The sequence below is a fragment of the Panthera onca genome, chromosome X (genome assembly GCF_046562875.1).
Source record: "Panthera onca isolate mPanOnc1 chromosome X, mPanOnc1 haplotype 2, whole genome shotgun sequence".
NCBI classification, from domain to species: domain Eukaryota; kingdom Metazoa; phylum Chordata; class Mammalia; order Carnivora; family Felidae; genus Panthera; species Panthera onca.
The window spans coordinates 34477144-34502300 of NC_138357.1; the positions used below are offsets into that span (position 1 = coordinate 34477144).

General features: G+C 42.1%; 1 protein-coding gene across 3 annotated transcripts in view; it reads right to left on the bottom strand.

Moving 5' to 3' along the window:
* The window catches only part of PLS3 (plastin 3), an 89492-nt gene extending 65477 nt beyond the window's left edge, over positions 1 to 24015 (bottom strand). The window contains exon 1 of one of the 3 annotated variants that reach the window (XM_081793001.1): positions 23884 to 24015. The gene's annotated coding sequence lies outside the window, so the exon portion shown is untranslated. Of the gene's footprint in view, positions 1 to 23231; positions 23358 to 23883 lie in introns of those variants that run through there. The other 2 variants (XM_081793004.1, XM_081793003.1) reach the window with 2 other exon arrangements.
* Positions 24016 to 25157: the final 1142 nt, after the last annotated feature.

Consider the following 25157-nt stretch of genomic DNA (forward strand, 5'->3'; position numbering starts at 1 on the left):
CCATATATGTAAAGGACTCCCTAAAATGGGTATCATGCCTCTGCCGTGGCCACCATAAGTGGCACCCACACTACTGCAAAGCACGATGGGAGCCGATGGAATTCCAAATCATCAATGCAATTTTCAGAAAAGGGAGAGGAAAACCGGCATGAAAAGAAAATGCGAAGAGGAAACGTAAAAACTAGGAAACGAAAGTCTCTTTGGTGTTCCTCTATAAAAGGAAACGAACAAGGGATGTGAGCAAATATGGGCATGACCTCGTCAGTTTTCCACCCCAAGCCATCATCTTATTTCACTGCAGGACAGGAACCATCATGTCATCTCCTTTGAGTCAGCTCTTGCAAAAATAACTGAGCAATACATTCATTTTCCATGGGGAACACGAAGTATGCTAGAATTCTTCAGAGGACCGAAGGCAACATTTACAAATGCCATATGTTAGCATTAATTTCTAGGGCTAGTGAGTCTTTTCAGCACCTCCCTGCACACAAACGAAGCCCATCCTAAAGAATAAATCCCCATGTTAAACTAGTACCCTTCCTCGGTCACCCAAGGGGTCTAATGAGAACACTCGTTAATGAAAAATGAAAGTGACAGCCCAAAAGTCAACTATTTACTTATCAGTTTCCAGTTTATTGCCATATATTCCAAACAAATTGTCAATTTTTCCCTATTCAAACTTCAGATAAAATGTAGAACACTGTTCTCGAAACTCATGCCCTGGAAGTCTTTAAAAGTTGAGAGCATTAAATAATTTAAGATCGCTCTACTGCCTTAATATTTAATATTTATTAAGCTCCATGAAGGCAATGATTTGTCTGCTTTGTTTGCCAATGTATCTCAAGCATCTAGAACACTGCCTGGCACACAGTAGGGACTCAGTCAGTATCTGTTAAATGAATATATGCTAATGACATTGTATCAAAGGAATGAAAGTCACCTGCTCTCGTGGTTTATTACATAACAAAGAGCAAACATAGCTCTTTTAATGCAAACCAAACAAATACAAACGTAAAAGGCATCTACTCTTGTCACATTGGGTAACTCTACAAAACAAGATGATTCCTGAGAGCTAATGTGGCAAAACAAATGATAGGTTACGTCTTTCCAGTGGCCCCGAATCCATGATGGTATCTGAATGAAATATGTAGGAAAGGATTTTTAAAATTCTCCACTTTGAGAAAATGAAGGCACTTCAGAGAAAAGAAGGAGAGTGGAAAGTATAAAGAACTCTGAATTCTATCGAGTTTTCCCTCAAACTTACCACACAAAGAAAGAGAAATCTCACTTAGCTGTCAAGACACCACTGCTTTAGTTTTCTAAACTTTAAAACGAGCACTTTTGGACCTCACAAGGAATACTGAAACCTTCAAAAGAAAGAGCGGCTTTTGCATTTGCTGCCTGCCTGCCTGCCCTAGTCCAAGATTAACCTTGTCGGTTCTTAGGAAGACATAGAAAACCCCTTTAAATGACTAATTCAGATGAAGTGGTAACATGAAACCATAGTTTATAAGACGCTGGTTTCTACTTGTTACCAGATGTCGCCATCACCTCAAAGTGTTAAATGCATTCATGAAGAGGTTCAGATATATTTGCATATGAAATAGTTTCTGACTTCCCCTATTATTGTGGAGACATGTTCCCAGAGAAAAACTGTTGCCTCGTTGTCTAATAAAACGTCTCTGAGATTGCCAATATTCACCTTAAGAATCACCAAGTACTCCATAGGAGCCTAATTCTTCCCTGTAATTCTTGCAAGCACATATATACGTTTTCAGAACACAACACAAATTAATTCCATTTCACTGGGAGTTTGTCATGAACAGCTGGCTTAAAGGTCTAGCTGAAAAATCTAATTTTTTGTGCATGTATACGTTTGGAATTCTTTAGACAAACAGTCCCCAGCTTTAGACAGCTTAGGGTTCCTGTACTAGGTATAATTCCACAATTGCACTAGGTTTTCAGCTCCTATCCATTCTCTTATATTATGTTAATTTCTTTGGTTATGTTGCCATTAATTTTTATTAGCTTCATGAAAAGATTTTTTTGATCTCCAGAGAGAGTTTAATTCAACAACAATGGCTGCTATTTTCCACGCATAATGGTCATTTGTTAAATTTAGCCCAACACAGAATCCTGAGCACAATGTAGGGTTATCCCTCCGATTGGCCACAAAAATACTGGGGCGTCATAAAGTGTTACAGGGCCTTACTCTTCAAGCATATGGGAGATGCCCCATAAATGTTATTAATTATATTTTTGCTGAGATGCCCCGGTTTTATTTCCTTGAGAATGAAGTTGGATCCATAAACATTATACTTAGCTGGCTCACATTTTTAGAGACTGAATTGTAACTGACCAGTGTTGCTCGCTCAATATTTTATTTGGCAATCTGTTAACCTGGTACAGCTAAAAAGTCTCATTATAATTCTGCCACAAATCAAATGGCTTGTGTGGCCTTCACTTGCTAAAAATCATATTGTTAGCAAAAAGTCATCCACGCAAGGATAACTTCTTTCCTCTCTGTTTATCCCCCTGCCTGGTACTATGCTACCTTGAAAACTGGCTAAAGCCATCAGCAGTGTTCTTTTGATGGGGTAGACTGTCATAGGCTTACTGATTCTGAGAACTCACTGCCTTAAAGAATGAACTATTAAGTCCCTCATTAGACCAAATAAATACCAAAAAGTGCAGATAACCTATGTGTGAAAAAAGACATTAGAATATCTGTTTACGATGAGTACCATTTCACTGCATTCCTCCTTAAATCACACTTTTTTTTTTTTTTCCAATTATGGGGAAGGTTATGGTGCAGCTGCGACCATCACCTAAGGCGAAGTTAGGTGTTGTTGCGGGAAGAAACTACGGTTGATATTAGCGGTAGTAACCCTCACTGTAATGATCGCACTGAAACTATCAGCCATTGGCTCCAACCCAGGGAAGTTCTCATTATTGAGAAGTAATTCTGCTAACCGTATTTAAGGTAGTAGAATTGGACTGTGTTTTTCAAATTCCTGCTTTCTAAGCCTAACCACTTAATACCACATTCACAATGTTATAGGCCACCAGCGATATATTTTGTTAAAGCAATAAAAGCCAATCTAGAATATAAACAGGACAGGAAAGGTATCCAGAGGTTTGGGTTTTTTTTTTTTTGTTGTTGGGGGGGTGCCTCCACCCTAAATCATTTAGCAGAAAGAAGCATGGAAAAGTTTTATCTTGAGAAAGCAAGACAGAAATGAAAGCATGACCTCATTCACTTTCCCTCACCCAAAAGCAACAAGGTGACATTTTCTCTTCCATTCTTCTTAAGCCCTAATCAATTTAACAGTCCCCCCCCTTTTTTTTTTAACACCTACGGGTAAGTTTCCAAGTGTCCTACTTAAACTAAGAGGTTTACCAGATTCTTTTTGTAATGTTTAAGTTTTTCTTTTGCAGAATCAAAGATCAAAGCATGAGAATAATAAGCACATCCCAAACTGCAATACCCTAAATCCCGATGCTTTAGTGGCATATCCTCTTTTGCGCTGAGGAAATGTATTTGTTTAAAACAACGGGAGAAGTAAACCATAACTTCCTTAAGGCAGAACAATAGCTTTGGGAATCTTGTACATAAAAATCTGATGCGGGGGGAGGGGGTCTTAAAAATTCTGGAAGTAAGCCTTCAAGAAAGTTTTAAATTTAAAAATAGATCAATAATTTCGAACCTACAAGTTATATATGTAAATCAAGAATGTGGCAATCCTTGGGGGGAAAAAAAAGGTAATTTTTGCAATTAAAAAAGACACCCAAGTTATATCTGAAGCGAAATGACCAATTAATAGTCATTCAGTGTTTTAAAAATCATAGCAGTTGGGGGACCTGGCTGGCTCAGTCGGTGGAGCATGTGGCTCTTGACCTCCCGGCCATGAGTTCGAGTCCCACTCTGGGCGTAGAGATTGCGTAAATAAATAAATAAATAAATCTTTAACAGAACAAATAAGAAATGAAAACCACAAAAATTGGGATCCCTGTAGAAAATGAGACCCAGCATGAGACCACAGAGGAAAATAAATTGTCTTCCTTATTGGAATTACCCTTTTTTAACCTCTTTAACATCACATACGCCATCACAAAATTCTAAGGCATTAGAATTTCTAGCAACACCCTAGCACGGTTTTGTGGAGTCACAGACCGGCTTGTTCTAAAAATTTGTGTGGAAAGAAACAGGTCTTAGCATAGGGAAAATACCTTGAAAAGTAAAGTGGGTGGGATCATTCTGCCTGGTGTTAAGTCCTGCCTCGTGGCTGCAGGAACCAAGACAGAAGATGCAGAACAATGGAACAGTCAACAGAACCCAGAACCAGACTTATGCGAATATGCTCAACCGATCTGTGACAAGGGTGAGGAAGTACTTCAGTGAACGAGTGGTGCTGGGGCAAGTGGACAACCACAAAAAAACAGAACTCTACCCTGAGCCTCACACCTTTATACAAAAATTAACTCAAGGGGCGCCTGGGTGGCTCGGTTGATTAAGCGTCCGACTCTGGATTTCAGCTCAGGTCACAATCCCAGGGTCGTGGGATCTAGCCCTGCATCGGGCTCCACGCTGAGCATGGAGCCTGCTTAAGATTCTCTCTCCCTCCTTCCCTCTCTCTCTCTCTCTCTGCCCCTCCACTGCTTCCCCCCCCTCCCCCCCCCCCCCCCCCCGCCACGGCTGGAGCACAAGCACACTGGCACTCTCGCTCTCCCTCAAATAAAAAAAAAAAAAAATAACTCAAAATGGGACACATGCTTAAATGTGAAACATAACATCACAGAACCTTAGAACACAAATTTGAAAAACTCCTCAGGAACCATGTTTGGTGAGGAGGTGTTAGATGGGACATCAAAAAGACAATCCCTAAAAAGAAATAGCGATGAATTTGGCCTCGTCAAAATAAATACCTTTGTTCCGTGAAAGACCTTGGTTCAGAGGATGGAAAGAGAAGTGATGGATTAAGAGAAAATAGTTGTATACCACATATTAGACAAAGGGCTATTATCCAGAATATATAAAGACTTTTGAAAACTCAACATTTAAAATATACAGTCAGAAAAATAAGCTAAAGACACGAACCGATATTATGCCAAAGGGGATATACAGATAGGAAACAAACACATAAAAAGATGCTCAACATCGTTAACCACCCGGAAGTGCAAAATGAAAACACAATGAGATATCCCTACACACCTATCAGAAGAGCTAAAATAAAAAAAACCAGTGACGATACCAAATGCTGGCAAGGATGCGTAAAAACTGCTGGTGGGAGAATACATGGCACAGTCATTCTGGAAAAACAGCTTGGCAGTTTCTTACAAAACTAAACATGCAACTCTCCTACAACCCAGAAACTGGATTCTTTGGGCATTAATCCTAGAGAAACAAAAACTTACATCCACACAAAAACCTATACACCAATGTTTACAGTGGCTTCATTTGTAATAGCTCCAAACGGAAATGGCCCAAACATCTACACCATGGAACACGACTCAGCAAGGAAAAGGAAGCGAGTGTTGATATACACAGCTTGGATGAGTCTCTGGAGAATTTATGCGGACTGAAAAACAAAAAAAAACCCCAAGATGTTATATACTCTGTGATTTCATTTATATCATATTTTTGAAATGACAGAATCATAGAAAGGCAGAACAGATTAATGGTTCTCAGGGGTAGAGACGGCAGAGGGGGAAGGAGGTATGTGTTGTTATAGAAGGGTAACAAAAGGGAGTCTAGCAGTGATGGGACTGTTCTGCATCTTGGCCTGAATCAGTATCAACACCTTGGCTTTGATAACTGCACTATGGTCATGGCAAAGTAAAATTTAAAAAATCTAATTAAGACTTAAACACAGACTATAGTACAACTAAACTGATAAGGAAAAGAGAAGAAAATCTACTCTCAATAATTCCATATTCTGTTTTTCTAATTAAAAAAACATGTATTTGTTTTGAAAGAGAGAGAGCGGGGGAGGGGCAGAAAAAAGAGGGAGAGCGAGAATCCCAAGCAAGCTCAGTGCTGTCAGCATGTAACCCGACTTGGGCATCGATCTCAAGACCCTGAGGTCATGACCTGAGCTGCAATCAAGAGTCCAATGGGGAGCCTGGATGGCTCAGTTGGTTAAGCGTCCAACTTCAGCTCAGGCCACGATCTCACGGCCTCTGTGCTGACAGCTCAGAGCCTGCAGCCTGGTTCGGATTCTGTGTGTCCCTCTCTCTCTTTCTCTTGCCCCTCCCCTGCTCACGCTCTGTCTCTCTCTATTAAAAATAAAGAAACACTCGGGGCGCCTGGGTGGCTCAGTCGGTTGAGCGGCCGACCTCAGCTCGGGTCATGATCTCACGGTCCGTGAGTTCGAGCCCGCGTCGGGCTCTGTGCTGACCGCTGGGAGCCTGGAGCCTGTTTCCGATTCTGTGTCTCCCTCTCTCTGACCCTCCCCCGTTCATGCCCTGTCTCCCTCTGTCTCAAAAATAAATAAATGTTAAAAAAAAAAATAAAGAAACACTAAAAAAAATTCTTAAAAAGAGTCTGATGCTAAATGACTGAGCCACCCAGGCGCCCCCCATATTCTGTTTTCAGCATTATTCCCACTAATCTTTCCAAAACATTATTGATATAACCATTAACATAGTAGTCTTAGCATAGATGGTCAATCCATGACTCCATTAGAGTATCTGATCTGGGTAAAAGATACTTTTTTTTCCCTCTTCGATACCAAAATAAAAAGCGGAAATAAAGGAGAATTTCAGGGCTAAAACGCATCCATGCATGATAAGTTAGGTATCTGTTATTGGAATTTTTTACTTAAGTGCCACTTCTCCCCAGATATTCATGTGGCTCACTCGTTGGTCTCCTTCGTGTCTTTTTTGAAAGTTCGTTTATTTTATAGCGCTGTAAGTGCAGAGCCTAACGTGGGGCCCTCTTCCCCGTCCCTGTAACCTTAATCTTGCTGTAATTTTCTTCACAACACATTACCATCGAATACACTACACCATTGCTTACTTTTTATCTCTCCCGAGTAGGATGTAAACCTCATAAGGGTGGTAATTTTTGTCTGTTTCAGTGTAGTACCTGATCCGTAGAAGGCACTCGGTGAATCTTTGAGTAAATAAATGAAATGGATTTGTGTGTGTGTGTGTGTGTGTGTGTGTGTGTGTGTGTGTGTGGAGTAAGACAAAGAGGAAATACTGGCTCCCCAGGATTGATAAAATCCAGTTTCAGAGAAATCAAGAGTGATAAATCCTATAACTTATATCCAATATGTATCGGCATTAGAGTTTTCAAAGTCTTCTGGATGCATCACAGTGTAAGAAACTCTTTAAGACTGGTAATTAAACCTGCAGCTTTGGTAGCGTAAGAGTCACCCGGACTGAATATATGGCCTAGAAAAATAATTTACCACTCGAAAGCTATTGCTAATGAATTCCCATTAGCGACGGCAGAGCTGGTCCAGTTAAACCAAGCTGCTGAAGTTACAGGTGAAGCGCGTCTCGGAGAGTTCATGTCAACACTAATGACTTGACACCTGCCATTTTGTTAACATCTGAAAGAAAACACCATTTAAAATAAGCTAATTCAGAGAGGAATTGGTTTTCCTAGTAAACAAAGTTGGCTTCTGGCTGTGGTGTTTACATTTAAAGCGAGAAGAGCAACTAGACCTCGGTCACCTCATCTGTAAAACTCCGTGGCCGATTTAGACGCTGAGCTCTTCAAATGATGGCGCATTGCTTTATTTATCTTTTTTTTTTTTTTAACGTTTATTTATTTTTGAGACAGAGAGAGACAGAGCATGAACGGGGGAGGGGCAGGGAGAGAGGGAGACACAGAATCGGAAGCAGGCTCCAGGCTCCGGGCCATCAGCCCAGAGCCCGACGCGGGGCTCGAACCCACGGACCGTGAGATCGTGACCTGAGCTGAAGTTGGACGCTTAACCGACTGAGCCACCCAGGCGCCCCTGCTTTATTTATCTTGGTGATACCACTGCCTGGCACACTGTTGACGATTCATAAAGGCCTGTTAAATGAATTAAGTAATTATACAGGAAGTTCCAAATGGCTCGCCTGGAAATGATATCTTTTCTTGACTGAACTACAACCCTTCTCTTCAGGGCTGCCTAGTCTTACTCAGTGCCCATAAGAGTAAGGAGCCTGGGTCCAAGAACTTCTCTGTGGGTTGACTCGAGGACATAATGGCAGAGGCAGTTTCTAGGTATCATTAGCTATTTTGACCCGATGCCATGCAGGTGAATCTGGGGTGGTCAAGGGTGCTAGAAAGAAAATCTCTGATCTGAAACTGAAGGTGATTCTTTTCATTCTCCTTTGATAATCTCTCATTCTCACAGTTAAGTCAAAAGGTAAAGAATCCCTCAACTGTAACATCACACTTCCTAAATGTAAAACACCAAGCTCTTCTGAACATGTCAAGCGTTAAATGTACTCGATATTGGGGTGCCTGGGTGGCTCGGTAGGTTAAGTGTTCCAACCCTTGGTTTCTGCTCAGCTCATGATCTCACGGTTCGTGAGTTTGAGTCCTGTGATGGGCTCTTCACTGACCATGCAAAGCCTGCTTGGGATTCTCTCCTCTCTTCTGCCTCTTTCTCTCTCTCTCTCAAAATAAATAAATATATAAATAAATACATACATAAGTAAATAAATAAAATGTACTCCATATTATTTCTGGATGGATACACAAGAAACTAGTTCTAATGGTCACCTCCTGGAAAAGGAAATCGGAGACTGGGGTCAGGGGCAGGAGACTCATTTTCTTTTCTTTACGTCCCTTTACAGCTTTTGAATTTGATTCTGTGAATATGTTTCATGTTTGAGAAGTAAATTAAAAAACAAATACATTAGGGGCACCTAGGCGGTTTAGTCGGTTAAGCATCGTACTCTTAATTTCGGCTCAGGTCATGATCTCACGGTTTGTGAGATCGAGCTCCAAGTTGGGCACTGACAGCGGGGAGCCTGCTTGAGATTCTCTCTTCCCTCTCTGCCCTTCCTCTGCTTGTGCTGTGCGCTCTCTCTCTCTCTCTCAAAATAAATAAACTTCCAAAATAAATAAAAAGTAGAAATATTAGATGTGCTCAATAATGCTCTAGGTCAACTGAAACCATTATGTTTCAAAGCATTTAACATTTAGTTGTGCACTACTTAATATTTAAAACTTAATAGTAGGTGTTCAATAAATGTGAATAAGAAATTTTATACAGCTATATTACTATAGTAACTTTTAGCAAAGGTGATTACACAATTTTTGTAGGCTTTCAATTATTCAAGTACAAATATTACTAAGGAGGGGGACCTGGGTGGCTCAGTCAATTAAGTGTCCCACTCTTGGTTTTGGCTCAGGTCATGATCTCATGGTTCTTGGAGTTCAGCCCCGGGCTGGTCTCCATGGTTGACAACATGGAGCCTGCTTGGGATTCTCTTTCTCTCCCTCTTTCTCTGCACCACCCCCCCCCCCCAACTCATGCATGCACTCTCTCTCTCTCTTTCTCAAAATAAACTTAAAACATATTACTAAGGAAAAAAGAATTAGGAACAAGTTGATAATAAGCTACTAAACATTAGGAAACTAAAAATGAGCTACATTTAGACACAGAAATCAGTATTGCTCAGAGTCAATCAAAGCAAAGATTTACAATAACAGCAGAATTGGAATAAATGAAATGTCATCTTGTCAATACCACCTCAACCTCATTAGCTGACCTGTGGTTAGACATTTAATATTAAAAAAAAATTTTGTGGGGCGCCTGGGTGGCTCAGTCGGTTAAGCGTTCGACTTCAACTCAGGTCACAATCTCGTGGTCCGTGAGTTCGAGCCCCGCATCGGGCTCTGGGCTGATGGCTCAGAGCCTGGGGCCTGCTTCCGATTCTGTGTCTCCCTCTCTCTCTGACCCTCCCCTGTTCATGCTCTGTCTCTCTCTGTCTCAAAAATAAATAAACGTTAAAAAAAATTAAAAAAATATTTTGTAATGTTTATTTAATTTTGAGTGAGAGAGAGACAGAACAGGAGCAGGTGAGGGGCTGAGAGGGAGGGAGACAGAATCTGAAGCAGGCTCCAGGCTCTGAGCTGTCAGCACAGAGTCCGACGTGGGGCTCGAACCCACAGACCGCGAGATCATGACCTGAGCCGAAGTCGGACGCTTAACCGACTGAGCCACCCAGGTGCCCTGACATTTAATATTAACATTGCCCATTATTCCTAATAGCCAAAAAGCGGGAACAATCCACATGTCTCTCAACAGATAAATGGACAAATAAAACGTGGTACAATGGAATATTATTCAGCCATAAAAAGGAATGAAGTACATGCTATCATGTATCTTGAACCTTGAAAATACTATCCTAAGTGAAAGAAGCCAGTCACAGAAGACCACATGGCTATATGTTCCATTTATATGAAAGTCCAGAATGAGGAAACTTATAAAGACAGTTACTTAAGGTTGGAGAGGTGGGAGGTTGAGGAGGTAGGCGGTTGGGGAGAATGAGAGCTTAAGTGTATGAGGTTTCTGGGATGCCTGGGTGGCTTAGTCGGTTGAGCTTGATTTTGGCTCAGGTCATGATCCCAGGGTTGTAGGATCGAGCCCCACGCTCAGCATGGAGCCAGTTTAAGATCCTCTCTCCCTCTGTCCCTCTCCCCCGCTCTCCCTCTTTCTCTCTAAAATAAAAAAAAAAAAAAAAAAGAAGAAGAAATAACTGATTTTAAAAAAAGAAAAAGAAAAATGGGGCACCTGGGTGGCTCAGTTGGTCACAAGTCTGATTCTCGATTTTGGCTCAGGTCGCGATCTCATGGTTTGTCGGTTCGAGCCCCAAATAGGGCTGACAGCGCAGAACCTGCTTGGGATTCTCTCTCTCTCAAAATAAATAAATAAACATTAAAAAACAAAAAAAACAAAAATGAAATCTTTAGGGGCACCTGGGTGTGTTGGTTAAAGGTCTGACTCTTGATTTTGGCCCAAGTCATGATCTCATGGTTCGTGAGATTGAGACCCAGAGTCAGGCTCTGCGTTGAGCATGGAGCCTGCTTAAGATTCTCTCTCTGTTCTCTCTCTCTCTCTCTTAAAAAAAAAAGAGTATGAGGTTTCTTTCTGAGGTAATGAAAATGTTTGAAAATTGTGGTGATGGTTATATGTATCTCAATACATTAAAATCCACTGAAACTGTATACTTTACTCAATAAAACTGCTTCAAAAAGTATATATATATACATATATACATAGGGGCACCTGGATGGCTCAGTCGGTTAAGCGTCCGACTTTGGCTCAGGTCATGATCTCACAGTTTGTGAGTTCGAGCCCCGCATCGGGCTCTGTGCTGACAGCTTAGAGCCTGGAGCCTGCTACAAATTCTAGGTCTCCCTCTCTCTCTGCTCCTCTCCCGCTCATGCTCTGTCTCTCTCTGTCTCAAAAATAAATAAAAACATTTAATAAAAAAGTGTATATACATATATATATGTGTATATACATATATATATATATGTATTTCCTCTTTGGTTCTAAAATTAATCAGTTATCACAATGCAGGTGCCATCCATAACATTCACTCCTGACCATTTGTTTAAAACAACTGAAAGAGAAAGAAAACCAAGGAACCCATTTGCTTAGTCTTCTTATAGATTTACATCATTATGTAGTTTATTAAGTGTGCTTCATAAGTTACTAATTTGCTGATTAGGTTTTCATAATTTTATCGTTATCAGCAAAGGCCACTCACAGCCGTTTATTTTTTTCACTCTTTCAAATGTATATATGGAGACCTGCCTTGTACCAGGCACGGTGAAAGAACCAGGAGAATGGGGCTTGCCCCTCGGGGTTTCTTTTCCTTTCTCCCTAGAAGTACGGTTCTTTTCATGGTGCGTCCACAGTACAGAGAGCATTCGATGCTCTCCCACCAAAATGAAACAACGATGAGACTTTGAATCCTGGCTTCTCCTGCTCAATTTAAAGCCTGTGGCAATCAAGAAGTTTAAGGCAGGAAATGAAGGAGTAGTTACCTGCTACCTTCCTGGAGTCAGAGAAGACTGACCAGAACGCTATGCCCCAGAAAGTATGAGAACTGCACGTATGAATAATGGCTTATCGATGTTTCTTAGGGCTTCTGCACACATGGCTGTTTCCACAGCTGCAGGATCATCTACTGCAGAACTACATGCACACATCTACAATTTAGTGAAGCTGGAAAGAATTTTATTTTTGCAAAAACGAAATGGGGTGTGGCTCATTTTCTTGCCAAAGGGCTATTTTATTCCAAGACACTGCTGTCTGCTGACCTTCATTTATAGGCTGAGCAATGTTCTATTTAAGTCAAATTAACTCATAGTGGGCACTTTTTTTAGGATGCAGTAATTATTGCAAAGAAATAACAATGTTTAAATTTGATTTGTTCTTAGTTTAGATTTGATTACATTGGGTTATAAACGCATGTCTTTGTTCACACAAGGTTTAAATTTAGGAATATTTTACGTTGAGAATAAGGGCCACATTTAAGTTCATTTTCCCTTTTTTTTTTTAATGTTTATTTATTTATTTGGAGGCAGAGTGAGTGCGAGGTAGGGGCAGGGAAAGAGGGGGAGAGAGGGAATCCCAAGCAGGCTCCGAACGGTCAGCACAGAGCCAGCCGCGGGGCTCGATGCCGTGAACGGTGAGATCCTGACCTGAGCCAAAACCGAGAGTTGGACACTCCACTGACTGAGCCACCCTGGTGCCCCCATTTTCTACATGTCAGAATATTTTTAGGCTTCATGAAATGCAGTATTTTGTGTTTTTCTCGTCTACGAGACTGCAGGTGTATCTTATCCACCTTGGTGGCCGTGGCACCTAACAGTCTTCATTAAACATTTTAGTTGAATGATGAAACCACCCCACAGACTAATTGAGGAATTGTCTGTGTCCCCTTTTTTTTTCCTAAAGATTTATTTATCTGAGAGACAGAGAGAGCGAGTGGGGGAGGGGCAGAAAGAGAGAGAGAGAGAGAGAGAGAGAGAGAGAGAGAGAGAGAGGGAGACGCAGGGCTCCAGCCCATGAACTATGAGATCACGACTTGAACCAAGAGTCAGATGCTTAACCAACTGAGCCACCCAGGCGCCCCATCCTTCCCTTCCTCTTAACACAAATCTCTGGTTAGGGAAGTTTCCCATCTTTGGCTTGCACCTATAAATATACTCTAGTTTGCTTTTTTTTTTTTTTTTTTTTTTTTTTTTTTGTCAGCGGGCCAACAAATCCCGGAACACTTTGATTCAGGGTCAGACACCCAACGTATGGGTCAGCCTATATTTTTAAACATGTAAACCTGTCAATATTACTTTTTGCTTATCTACGGTCATGACCATTTGGCTGTATTTGTTTTTTAATTATCCTAAGACGAAATAACACACTTTTCATTCTACGTAGCCACTTGTAAAAATGATTCAACTGTAGCTTTAAACCGGAGACCCACAAACTGCTCAAAATATTTGTTGAATGTGTCAGTGTCCTTCATCATTTCCTGGTTTTTGCTTTTGAAAACTTCCATTACAGGAAATAACGGGCATCATAAATCTAAGATTAATACCTTTTGGATTCAACCATTTCTAAAGGCCACACGTCTGTCGTCTTGGAAAGAAGTTGATTTCGTTTATAACCCTCTGCCTTCCCCAGCACTTGAATTTTTTTACTAGTTTATTTTCTCTTTTCTCGTATTTTTACCAAGGTAAACTTTTTAACATTCACGTGTCTATTTATCCTACGGTAGTAACACTGAAGATTTTGAAGCTTTTTTTCCCCTCTTCCCCCAGTCAAGCATCAACATTACCTGTTATTACCTTTTCTCCTGATCTAATTATATTTGTTAGTAGTAATAAGTTCATAATGGTCTCTCTAATGTATGAATAGAGTCATGTTTCCAATGGTCCTTTGAGGGCAAGCTCTTTAAACCGTTGGATGGCATAACTTCACAAAAGGATACACTAAATGGTAAACAGTTTTCCTAGCTTAAGTCAAGAAGCTTCTTCAACCTACATCATTGTTAAAAATCTTCCCTATGTACAATAAAAAGCAATGGAAAGCGATATTTTCACAATGCCATTAAGTAAAGCAGAAAAAATAAACTCCCTGATTTATCCTGAACGGTGATACGTAAGGAAAAACAGTTTGAATTTGAGGAAAATTGACCAGGTAGATATCTAGACACCTGACAAGATCATCTAAGGCAACATTCATTGGCCTGTAAAAGGGAAATATTTATGGAGCACCTACTATCTGCTAGTTTCTTTATAAATGTTCTCATTCGATTTTATGGACAACACTGAAAACAAGTCGTATTAGCCCCATTTTGTAAATGGTGAATCTAGAACTTCCCCAGTGTCACAGAGATATAAGTTAGCAGAGCCCTTGGAACTCACATTTCAAGCTAAAACACATCCTGACTATAAAACACAGTTGGAGATGATCCCTCTGGAAAGAAAACACAAGGAGGTGGTAGGACTGAGGTGTCAGGTCAGACCCATCTTCCACGTTACTTCTGGGTCATCGTGCTATGTCCAGGCCGGCATGGCACTTAGTGAGACTGCTGAACTGGGAGACAGAGAGAAACACCAGGGGAGAGGCTGTGTAACAGCACGGGATACATTTAGAGAGGGACATGCAGTGTATGTACTATGAGCCATTCAAATATACGAAATATTTGGGGTTTTTTCCATTTTTTAATGTTTATTTGTTTTTGAGAGAAAGAGAACACGTGGGGTAGGGGCAGAGAAAGAAACAGAGGATCCCAAGCGCAGAGAACCCAATGCGGGGCTCAAACTCAGGAGCCATGAGATCATGACCTGAGCTGAAGTCAGATACTTAACCAACTGAGCCACCCAGGCGCGCCCCCCCCCGCCCCCCGACCGCCTTCAAAACTTTTTTTTTTTTAGTATTTATTTTTTAATTTTATTTTACTTACAAAATTTTTTTCATGTTTTATTTATTTTTGAGAGAGAGACAGAGAGAGACAAACAGTGAGTGGGGGAGGGGCAGAGAGAGAGGGAGACACAGAATCCGAAGCAGGCTCCAGGCTCCGAGCTGTCAGCACAGAGCCGGACGCGGGGCTCAAACTCACGAACTGTGAGATCATGACCTGAGCTGAAGTCGGACGCTTAACCAACTGAGCCACCCAGGCGCCCCAATGTTTGTTTATTTTTGAGAGAGCAAATATACAAAATATTTGTTAAATCTAGTGTTTGTAATCTGGGGAGTCACTGCACACTGAAACTAGGCACAAATTAAGTGGCAGCATCAGAATTCCTACCACGGTTGGAGCTCTGCTTATGAATGAAATATAAAACTTTGAATTTGTTGAGTGACATCATGGTAATTTAAGGGACCAACAGCCTGAGACAAAAAAAAAAAAAAAAAAAAAAAAAAGCCTATCGACAAACACAGTCATGTTACCAACTCCAAGATTAAAAGTTCCTTTAGGATATGGAAGGTACACGGTCACAAATAAGCTCTGTATACTTGAACTGAGTTTTAGAACAACCTGAAATCTAAAGGCAACTTAAAAATAAACCTGTCTCCCCTCCCCCATTAACAGTTCCGTTTTAAAAAATAGAACTTCCTATGATTGTATATACCCCACACGATTCTCCTTCATCCTGCTTCGCACCTGCGAAGTAGATCAGAGGAAACCAAAATATTTCCGAGACATATACTTTACCTAAACCAGCTTCAGTTTAGAGTCAAATACCATATACTATATAAAGAACAGCCTTTTTTATGTTTTTGTTTTTGGAATACACTGTTTGCAATCAAAGCTCTTTTCTGCTTAAGCCAATGTTTAAATTTCAGAGATTGTCAAAGGACTTCATCTTTAAAAACAAAAATCTTTGCAATTTCTCTTCTAAACACTTATCTCAAAGAAACAATCTGAGTTGCAAAAATGGTTTTGGCCCAAGGATGTTCACTGAAGCGCTATCTATAAGAAATGGAAGCAACATAAACTTGCAGCAACCTGGAATTAGTGAAAAGAAATGAGGAGATGCTCATTATGTGGAAGATCACAGTGATTTAAAAATTTTTCAAAAATATTTGATTACGTGAAAACATGTTCATAACGTAGTGAGTGGAAAGAATGGAATACAAACTGTATACACAGTATGATCCCAATTTTTAAAATATCTAACTTTCTCGGTGAGGGATGGGCTAGCTGGCTGATGGGTACTGAGGGCACTTGTGATGAGCACCGGGTGTTGCATGTACGTGATGAATCACCGAATCCTACTCCTGAAACCAACGTTGCACTGTATGTTAACTAACTAGAATTTAAATAAAAAATTTAAAAAGAAAAAAAATACCTAACTTTCTTTCTACACTGGAAAAAGATAAAAAATATGAACAGGTGGTTTGATTATGAGTAAGTTTCATTTTCTTTTTTATAAATCCTTTTATAGTTTCTTCTAACATTTTTACAGTGACTGTATTTTTTAACCCAAAGTGATTAAAAAAATTTTAAGTCTGCACTACTTAAGATACTTTTTCAGTAAATTAAATCATACATGTGGATTATTATAGCATTTCCTATCATTCGCAGTTCTAGAAAACACTTTGCAGTCTATAATAGTAATTCTCTCTCACCTGAAATACAAGCCCCCAAATGCCCAAAAGAATAAAAAGAAATGACAAAAATGGGAATACACAAGCTAGTTATGAAATACAGAAAAAAAATGCTGAAAAATTACACTAGTCTGTGAAAGATAGTGTCAATTACAGATTCAGTGTCAATTACAGAATGCTAATCTGCATGCAATACTATGTAATCAGCATATAACGAAGAATGCAATAATAAATATTCAAAGCTATTACACTGATTTTACAAATTTATTTCACAGAAGATAAAAACTTTATATATGCATTATGTAAATTATATCTATAATGTATATATAATGTATATATATATAATACATGTGTGTGTATATATATACACACACATATATATACATGTATATATACATATATATGTGTATATATATATATATACACACATATATACACAGCTTAAAAGAATCAGAGTTGGATTTTCAATAAATGGGTTACAAGATTACAAAAAATAATTTGCTATTGAATCTTAAAAAAACTTTTTAATGTTTATTTATTTTTGAGAGAGAGACAGAGTGTGAGCAGGGGAGGGGTACATAGAGAGGGAGACACAGAATCCAAAACAGGTTCCAGGCTCTGAGCTGTCAGCACAGAGGTCCCCGAGGGGCTCGAACCCACAAACAATGAGATCACGACCTGAGCTGAAGTCCGACGCTTAACCGACTGAGCCACCCAGGCACCCCACTATTCAGTCTTTTAAAGCAGAGATAGTAGAAATAAGAGATGAGATTTTATAAAAGAAATTGACTTCTATTAGCAAAAAGAGCCCACTCTTCAGAAGTAGTCACATGGTACCAGGTTATTTCAAAAGTCCTTTAACTCCTGGCCTTTTGCTTATTTCATTTTAATTAAGTACTATCACTTTACAACTGCTTATTTCATTTTAATTAAGTACTATCACTTTACAAATGATATTTTGACAAATGCTATCGAATACCGTATGATTCCACTCATGTGTGCAATGTAAGAAACAAAACAAATGAACAAAGAAAAAAAAAGAAAAAAGTCTCTTAAATGTAGAGACTGGTGGTTGCTAGAGGGGTGGTAGATGGGGGATGGGTGAAATAGGCAAAAGGGATTAAGAGTTCATTTCTGGTGCTGAGCACTGAGAAATGTACAGAACTGTTGAATCGCTATTATCGTACAGCCGAAACTAATATAAACACCGTATTTTGCTTATACTGGCATTTAATAGATAAAAACATAATTTTCACCAACAAAATAAAAATGCATGATAATGCAAGGAATGACAATGGTTAACGCACCAGCATATAAATGGCAAGGTGACAATAAACACTGAAAATTAATTCCGTGTTAACCGTTTTAAGGGTGGGACGTAAAAAGGACACCTCAGAAGCCAGCTATCCAACTTGCTTTTCAAACACAGATCTACCTAACTTCTCATCTTTTCAGTGTTAATGATGGCACTGCACTTAAATATACAGATTATCTCCTCCATTAGGAGCTTTTCCAAACCTGCACTCCTTTAAAGGGTACTTGCTTAAGGAGAAGCACTTGGCTTTCTCCGTGGGCAGTTTTACACAAGACCTCCCATTGTGGGCAGTCACAAAACTAAGAATGAAGTAGGATAAGCCAAAGGAGTCTGTAATGATTACCAACAAACACTAAAATACTGCTCAGTAGTTACTTGAGAAGGAGGGGGGGAAAAACCCCATCACATTAATGGCTTTACCAGGCTGCCTGGCATAATATTTGAGAGGAAAAAAAAAAACATATAAGAAAGTATTACATATAGGTTTTTATTCTCTTGTCATTAACCATTTCTCTTATTTTTCATTTTATTATGTCTGCCTTTATTTCTCCTTTGCTTGTAAAACTGGAGGGCTGGAGAATATTTACAGACAAGTTAAAATGGGGCGAGACTTCAGTGATGAGATTTCTACCATTTCCGTAAAACCTTGTTGACGTTTTAGCGTTTCAGTGATATACTGTTACAGTACTTTGATTTTATATAGCACCTGTCTGCTGAAGAACCAAGGCTCACTTATCCATATCTCACTTATCCTTTCAGCATGCCTGGGAAATACATAGATTGGAAACAGATGGCTTAATAAAGTAAGATCCAAACATGAACATCGAGAACTTGTGTGATTTACCTACAATGGCCTGTGTGTCCCAACCGTAGAGAGCGAAAAGCCGCTGCCTTCCATGCTCAGTGCCTTTTCCAATAAACGACACTACCTCCTTACCATCAAACACATTTCCAGACCTTTAAGAAAAACGAAGCTTTCCTGAAGCTACCAGTCTGCCAACAAGGTATTTAGCTTGGTTCCATACAGGTGCATTAAAAATTTTTAAATCAACTAATGTAACTGAAATAAGACTATAACTATTTGAAAAAAAAAAAATCGAAGCAAAACAAAAACCTGGAGTCATGCTCTCAGCCGTATAAATGAGAAAATGCAAAATGTATTCAATGTTAGTTAGCAACATAAGCTTAAGTGACTTTCTCAAGGTCAAAGTAGGAGTCAATAGCAGAGCCATGTCTAGAATCGAGTTCTTCTGAAGCTAAGTCCAACATACTTTTCCTCTAGTATTTTAATTTTCACTTAAAGGCATTGTTTTTTCCTCCCTAAAACATTTCATACTGACAGTTGCCTTTTGAGTGCTAAGATGAAGGTAAATTACATATTATTAAGCATATTGAATTTTTATGACCTTCTAAGACTGACATTTCAGGAGTAGACAGTTTATATTTTTAAGCCATAACTATAACCAAAGCTGTATCATAACTAAAAACAGCTAGGGCTGACCATTCGTATCTAAAATAGCTTCCAACAGTGTAATGTATCCGAAAAGCTTTTGAAACCTCCAACACAGTGAAGGTACATTATAGGGTATATCATTCTCTAGAATAATCACACAGACTCAAAACATGATCTGGCTGTTTTCTTCTAAACTGTGTTTTATTAGTTTCACAGATCAAATTTTTCCCGCTCTGGATTACTTTTAACCAAAAGAAAACTTATTATATGAGCAAACATGAAATGATTCTAAAACCAGATACCCAAGTTGTCATGTACTGATAGATGTTCATTTTCAATTTTATACCAGCATCTTTTGGAATCTGTCCTAAACAGCAAAAAAGAGTTTAGCAGTCATGTTTCACCTAGATTGGGCTACATGAAATACAGTAAGAAATTCATGACTTTATCATATGTGGTAAGAATATCATGTCAGTAAATTTCTTGGAAAGGCAAGTGGAAGTAATGCCTAAAACAGAATATGGAATCATGGAAAGTGGTCTTTCTTCCTATTTCCCGGTCAGTTTCACCAAAAAGAAATCACTTTCGTTCTCCAGCACCATGGCCAAGCTACCCCTTCTTTTCAGTAACACTCATGTGGTTTGCCAAGGAGCAAAATTTCATTTGGTTCAGATAGTGCTCTGGATACTGACGTTCTGCCAGTATAAACAGTTGGGTCTAATGTGCATGTAACCATTTGTAGAAGAGATGTAATCTCAACCAAAATATTACTTACCAATTATAATTAATCCTTCCACCCAAAATGCCGTAAGCCAAGACATTTTTAGCAATGGTATCTAAATGATGGTATCAGACTAGAGACCCTGGACTTCAGTGTGGAGTGTCTGTACTAAGTCAAGGCAGAGCATAATTTGGCTCCCTACCCCAAATAAAGAAAGAGGTTGATAACTTGCTAGATCAAACAGAGATTCAGAATTAGACTCACAACCCCCTGATGGTAAAACCTGAGTTCACTAAACGATACCCCCCAAATGAAGTCAGTAACAAAGTCAGTGGTTTTAAATGAGTGCACATCTGAAGACAAATGAAATGCCGTGTAGGCTGAGAGCCTAGAGATGATCCCGTTTTGACATGAGTTAATAATATTTTTTATGAGTTTTTTTACGTTCATCTATTTATTTTGAGAGACTGTGTGCGCACCGCCCCCAAGCCAGCTGTCAGCAGGTGGATCCCACCGCGAGATCATGAGCTGAAATCAAGGGTCGAACACTTAACTGACTGAGCCCCCCAGGAGCCTTGGGTTTAATAATATTTTGAAAAGGGCTCATTTCCCTTCCACTTCAACCTCATTGGATAGTTGTACTCTCTTTTTGAGGTTAAATATTTATTAGGAGTTCAATCTAAAATGTTATTATCACCTCACCTCCACTAGGGGGTTCTATCAACCAGCATAGTTAACTTCAATAACCCAGGTGTAGCTTAAATCCACTTTGAGCTAATCTGTGCCACAAGGCTAGCCGTGGGGTCAGAACTACATGCTTTAGAGGAGTTCTTGTTTTTAGGCTCAGGAACCCAAGCACAGCACAAAAAAAAAAGAGTGCTCAAGTCGTTCCGAGGTTGCTGCAGTAGACAAAGGGTTATTTTGGCTAATGCATACAAAGCCAAAATGTCTTAACTGTTCCCAGTTTCATTTATAGCTGCCCTAGTTTCAAGGCTGAATAGGTATCAACTGGATCCATTTTTGTAAATAAGGAAAGCTTTTAAACTCCTGACCTCAGAGATTCCTCTGCCCACTGCCCACTTTTATTTTTTTTTTTCCTCTGCCCATTTCAGTACTCTGGGGTATATTCTCTATCAGCCCTGCCACGTTTTTCCAACAGCAACCTTAACTTGGGCCACCTGGGCAGGTAATGGTCATTATGGGAGTCGTTTCAGGGTCCTCTCATTACTGCATCAAGAATCTGACGGCTAAAGATACTGAGTGGCTCAGCTGGTTGAGCCTCCCACTCTTTTTTTTGTTTGTTTTATTTTTGAGAGAGCACAAGCGGGGGAGGGGCAGAAAAAGGGGGACAGAGGATCCGAAGGGGGCTCTTGGCTGACAGCAGCGAGCTGACGAGGAGGTCCCTCCCACTCACAAACCCGGAGATCATGACCTGAGCCAAAGTCTGAAGCTCAACCAACTGAGCCCCCCGGGCGCCCCAAGCCTCCCACTCTTGATTTTGGCTCAGGTCATGATCTCCTGGTGGTGACATTGAGCCTCAGCCTTGGGCTCTGGTCTGACCGTGCAGAGCCTGCTTGGGATTTTCTCCCTCTCTCTCTGCCCCTCCCTGCTTGTAGGAGCCTGCGCCCTGTCTCTCAAAATAAATAAATAATTATTTAAAAAAAGAGACACTTTTTTAAAAAACAGATTCTGACAGGCAAAGTCGCAACCAGCTCAACTTATCAAATTTAGAATCCACAGTTTTTGTGCCTGATTTCTGATCCAATTAATTCCAAACCACAAATAACTGGTGGTTAATTTTAGTCAAGAAATGATCCATCACCTTCAAGTAGATGCCTAATAAAGAGAACAGTTCAATTAGAATATAGGCCAGAACCAGGAATATGGGTAAATCCTAATTTTTTTTAACACCATCTTACAGAATACAGCTTCAAAAGTATCATTTAGGCATGAGGTGGGTGTAAATTAGAAGGATGATTTTCCTAGAAAATAATCAGTAAGATATGCTTTGAATTCAGGAAAGCCTTAAGTAGATTGAAAGGCCCCTGGGGAGGTATACGTCCCAGCACAAACACAGTTCAAGCCCTTATTTCAAAAACAGCTCCTGTCTTTATTTTGGGTAAAATCTGAGCACCAAATTCCCTTTCTGTTCCCCTCGTCCAAATCCAAGCAGAATTCCCTGGAGTACAGGCTAGCTCACACTCCCCCTCTGCTTTTTTGTCGCGGTTGTTTTTGGAAAATGGGCTTCAGCCATTACATTCCAGTTTTAAAGGCAAAAGAAGTCATGTGACCATTACCCTAGGGGCATCAGAGATTTGCGGCACGTGATGCCAATCAGCAAGTGCGGGACATCGGTCGCTTCGGTGGAATTCACTGTAAATTGCATCTCCAGGATCACGTTGAGGCTCCCAAACACAGTGTGACATCGGTAAAGTCGAGTTTAAGTGCTTACCTCTCAGGAGTCTGTCATTTCGCTTTACTTTTTCTACCTACAGTGCGGCCAGCCAGGCTCTGTGCCCCCACTCCACCCCCTCCCTCGAAACAGGCCAGGCACCCCCAGCATCCCGTCGGGGTGATCCTATACGGTGAGGCTCTCCAACGCAGTTAGTTCTAAGCCCAACCTGCACCACTAGGGATGGTGTGCAGAACTGGTGAGGAGCAAGAGGCAGCGCGTCGGGCAAGCGTCAGAAAGCATTAACCTCATTCCACCTCCCAGCCTGGGATCGTCTCCGGTGCTGGAGCCGGGCCGTCGGAGCCGCCAGCACGCTAGAGCGGTAGCAGCGGCGGCGGCAACTTTGGGACTGGCAAGAAGCCAGGGAGGGGGTGGTCAGCGTCCCCCGGCCTCTCATTAGAGCGCTTAAGTACCGCGGGTGGAAAAAAGTAAACAGCGGCAAGTGCAGCTGTGGCGGGGGGGGGGGGGGGGGGGGAGACGGGGAGGGCACATCACCCCCTCCCACTGCCCCCGCCGCTCAGCCTCTCAGGGAGCCCCGGGAGGTCCCGGGCTGCCGCTGCCCCGACCGCGCGCTCGGGGCTACAGAGCCCGAGGAGCCGAGCAGGGAGCAGCCCGAGGGCGCGGAGTCGGGGGAGACGAGAGCCGAAAGGTTCTGCCCTACTGGCCCGGAGATGTTGTGCTACTGAAAGGAAAAAAGTGCTTACTCATAGGGAGATGCGGTGCGATCGCGGCGCTCTCGCGAATGGCCAGGGAAACGAGCGGGAGGCCGGCAGTCGGAGCCCCGCTCCTTCCCTGGGCCAAGGCAGCCGCTCAGCGCCCCGGAACTGGCGTGAGCCCGCGAGGTCAGCCGAGGCGGGCGAGCCGGGGCTGGAGGCGTCGCAGGCGGCCGGCTCCGGGATTTCCTGAGTCCGGGGCGGGAGGGGGCGGGGGGCGGGGGATGGCAGTAGCCGGGGAAGGACGACGGAGGGAAGTTAGGCGCTCGGTTTCCACTTCGGGGCGGCCGCCACGGAAGGGGAGAAGGGCAAGGGTTGGCGTCCAGGACTGCAGCCGCAGGTAGGCAACAAGTTAAGAGCAACTAGCGAGAAAGCACCATCCCTGCGGTTCAGAGCAGAAAACGTGTTTGCGGCGGGTGGTCGTGGGGCCCGCTGTCACTCCCACCCATCGCGGTTGCCAACGATCGCTTTGGCGCCCGAGGGCTGGGACTGGAATTTTTGCAGCCCCCGCTCCGCCCCGCGTCCCCGCGCGCGGGGCACGTTCCGGCAGAGGTGCCCGGAGATGCTCTCCCCGGGACCCACGCCTGCCCACGCCCCGGGTACTCGCTCCCGTCGTGCCCTCCCGTGCCCACAAAGCACTTACATAAAGTCGCAGAGTCCCGGATCTGGCCCGACAGCCTCCGACCGACGCGCCCGGACAACTTCTGCCTCTCGGAATCTTTGCGGCAGTGGTTCTAAAGCCAGCGCTCCCTCCGCCCCTCGGCCGCCGCCATTGGCTCGGGTGGTGCTAGCCCTCGGCCTGGGAACCTGGAAGGGGATTGGGCCACGAGCCTGTCACATCAACTGGGTGGGGAACTGGGAGAAGAGTCGCCAGGGTGGACACCCCGGTGGGATGGGGACTCTAACTCTGCGGCGGGGAGCTCGAGAAACCTCGCGCCGGTTTCTCCCCCTCCCCGGCTAAAAAGAGATTAGAAGTCCACAGTGCCTGGCTCAGCGTAATGTGCAAAAAGGAAAAAAAAAAAAAGTGGAAACAATGTAAAGATGTGAATGTTGGGAATGGGAGTTTGAAAGTCACTAAGCCCCTACTTAAGTCTGAGGGTACAGTTTTTTCCCCTGAATGGCGAAGAGAGCCTGGGCGCGGAAAGGGACATTTCTAGTAGTTTCGACTGTTCGGATCAGCCCAGGTGCGAAACAACGCAGAGGGGAAACCTCAGCAATCTTCCCTTTAACCTTCCGAGGTCCAAGGGGCAGAATATGGACGGGACCGGCTCTCGGGTCTTTGGTTTCGTGCCAAGTACATCGTTGACCCCAGTCACCTTGTGTGGCCGCTTTGTCCAAGCGGCAAGGGGTGAGAAGTCGAGGTGGGAAGGCATGGTTCAAGTAACCTCGTTCCGCTCGGTTGGCTGGAAATGGATGTCAACTCTCATCCGTCTCTTTCCACCAGAGAAAACTTGGGAGACGCGCTTCCCGGATTACCTTCTCTGTTACCCAGAGCACCCTTTCTTCTTCTTTGCCCAGCAGATTGCCTCCAGGTTACCACAGCTGGCTTCTTGCAAGAACAGACGCGGAGGTTTCCCCTCCGGATCTGCATTCCAATCCTTTGGCTCGCTGCAGGTCCAAAATCAGCTCCGAGGGCCAGAGTTGGAGGGATTCTCCAGGGTCAGGTCAAGGGATTGGCTTGTGGGACAGCTGCGGAGGAGAAAGTCTAAGCCCTTTCCCGTTCCAGTCGTAACCATTTTGTTCCGGAAATGTGTGCTTGGAATTTTTTTTTTTTTTTTAATGCGAATTTAAAATGGGTTCAATTGCATCCCATTTTACACGCATTTTAGGGAAAATGCTAAATTAGGAGTGGCCTCAAAAATTGAATGCTCCTGTAAAGAAGCCCCCGCTTGATCTGCCGTTATGAATTTGCTTAGA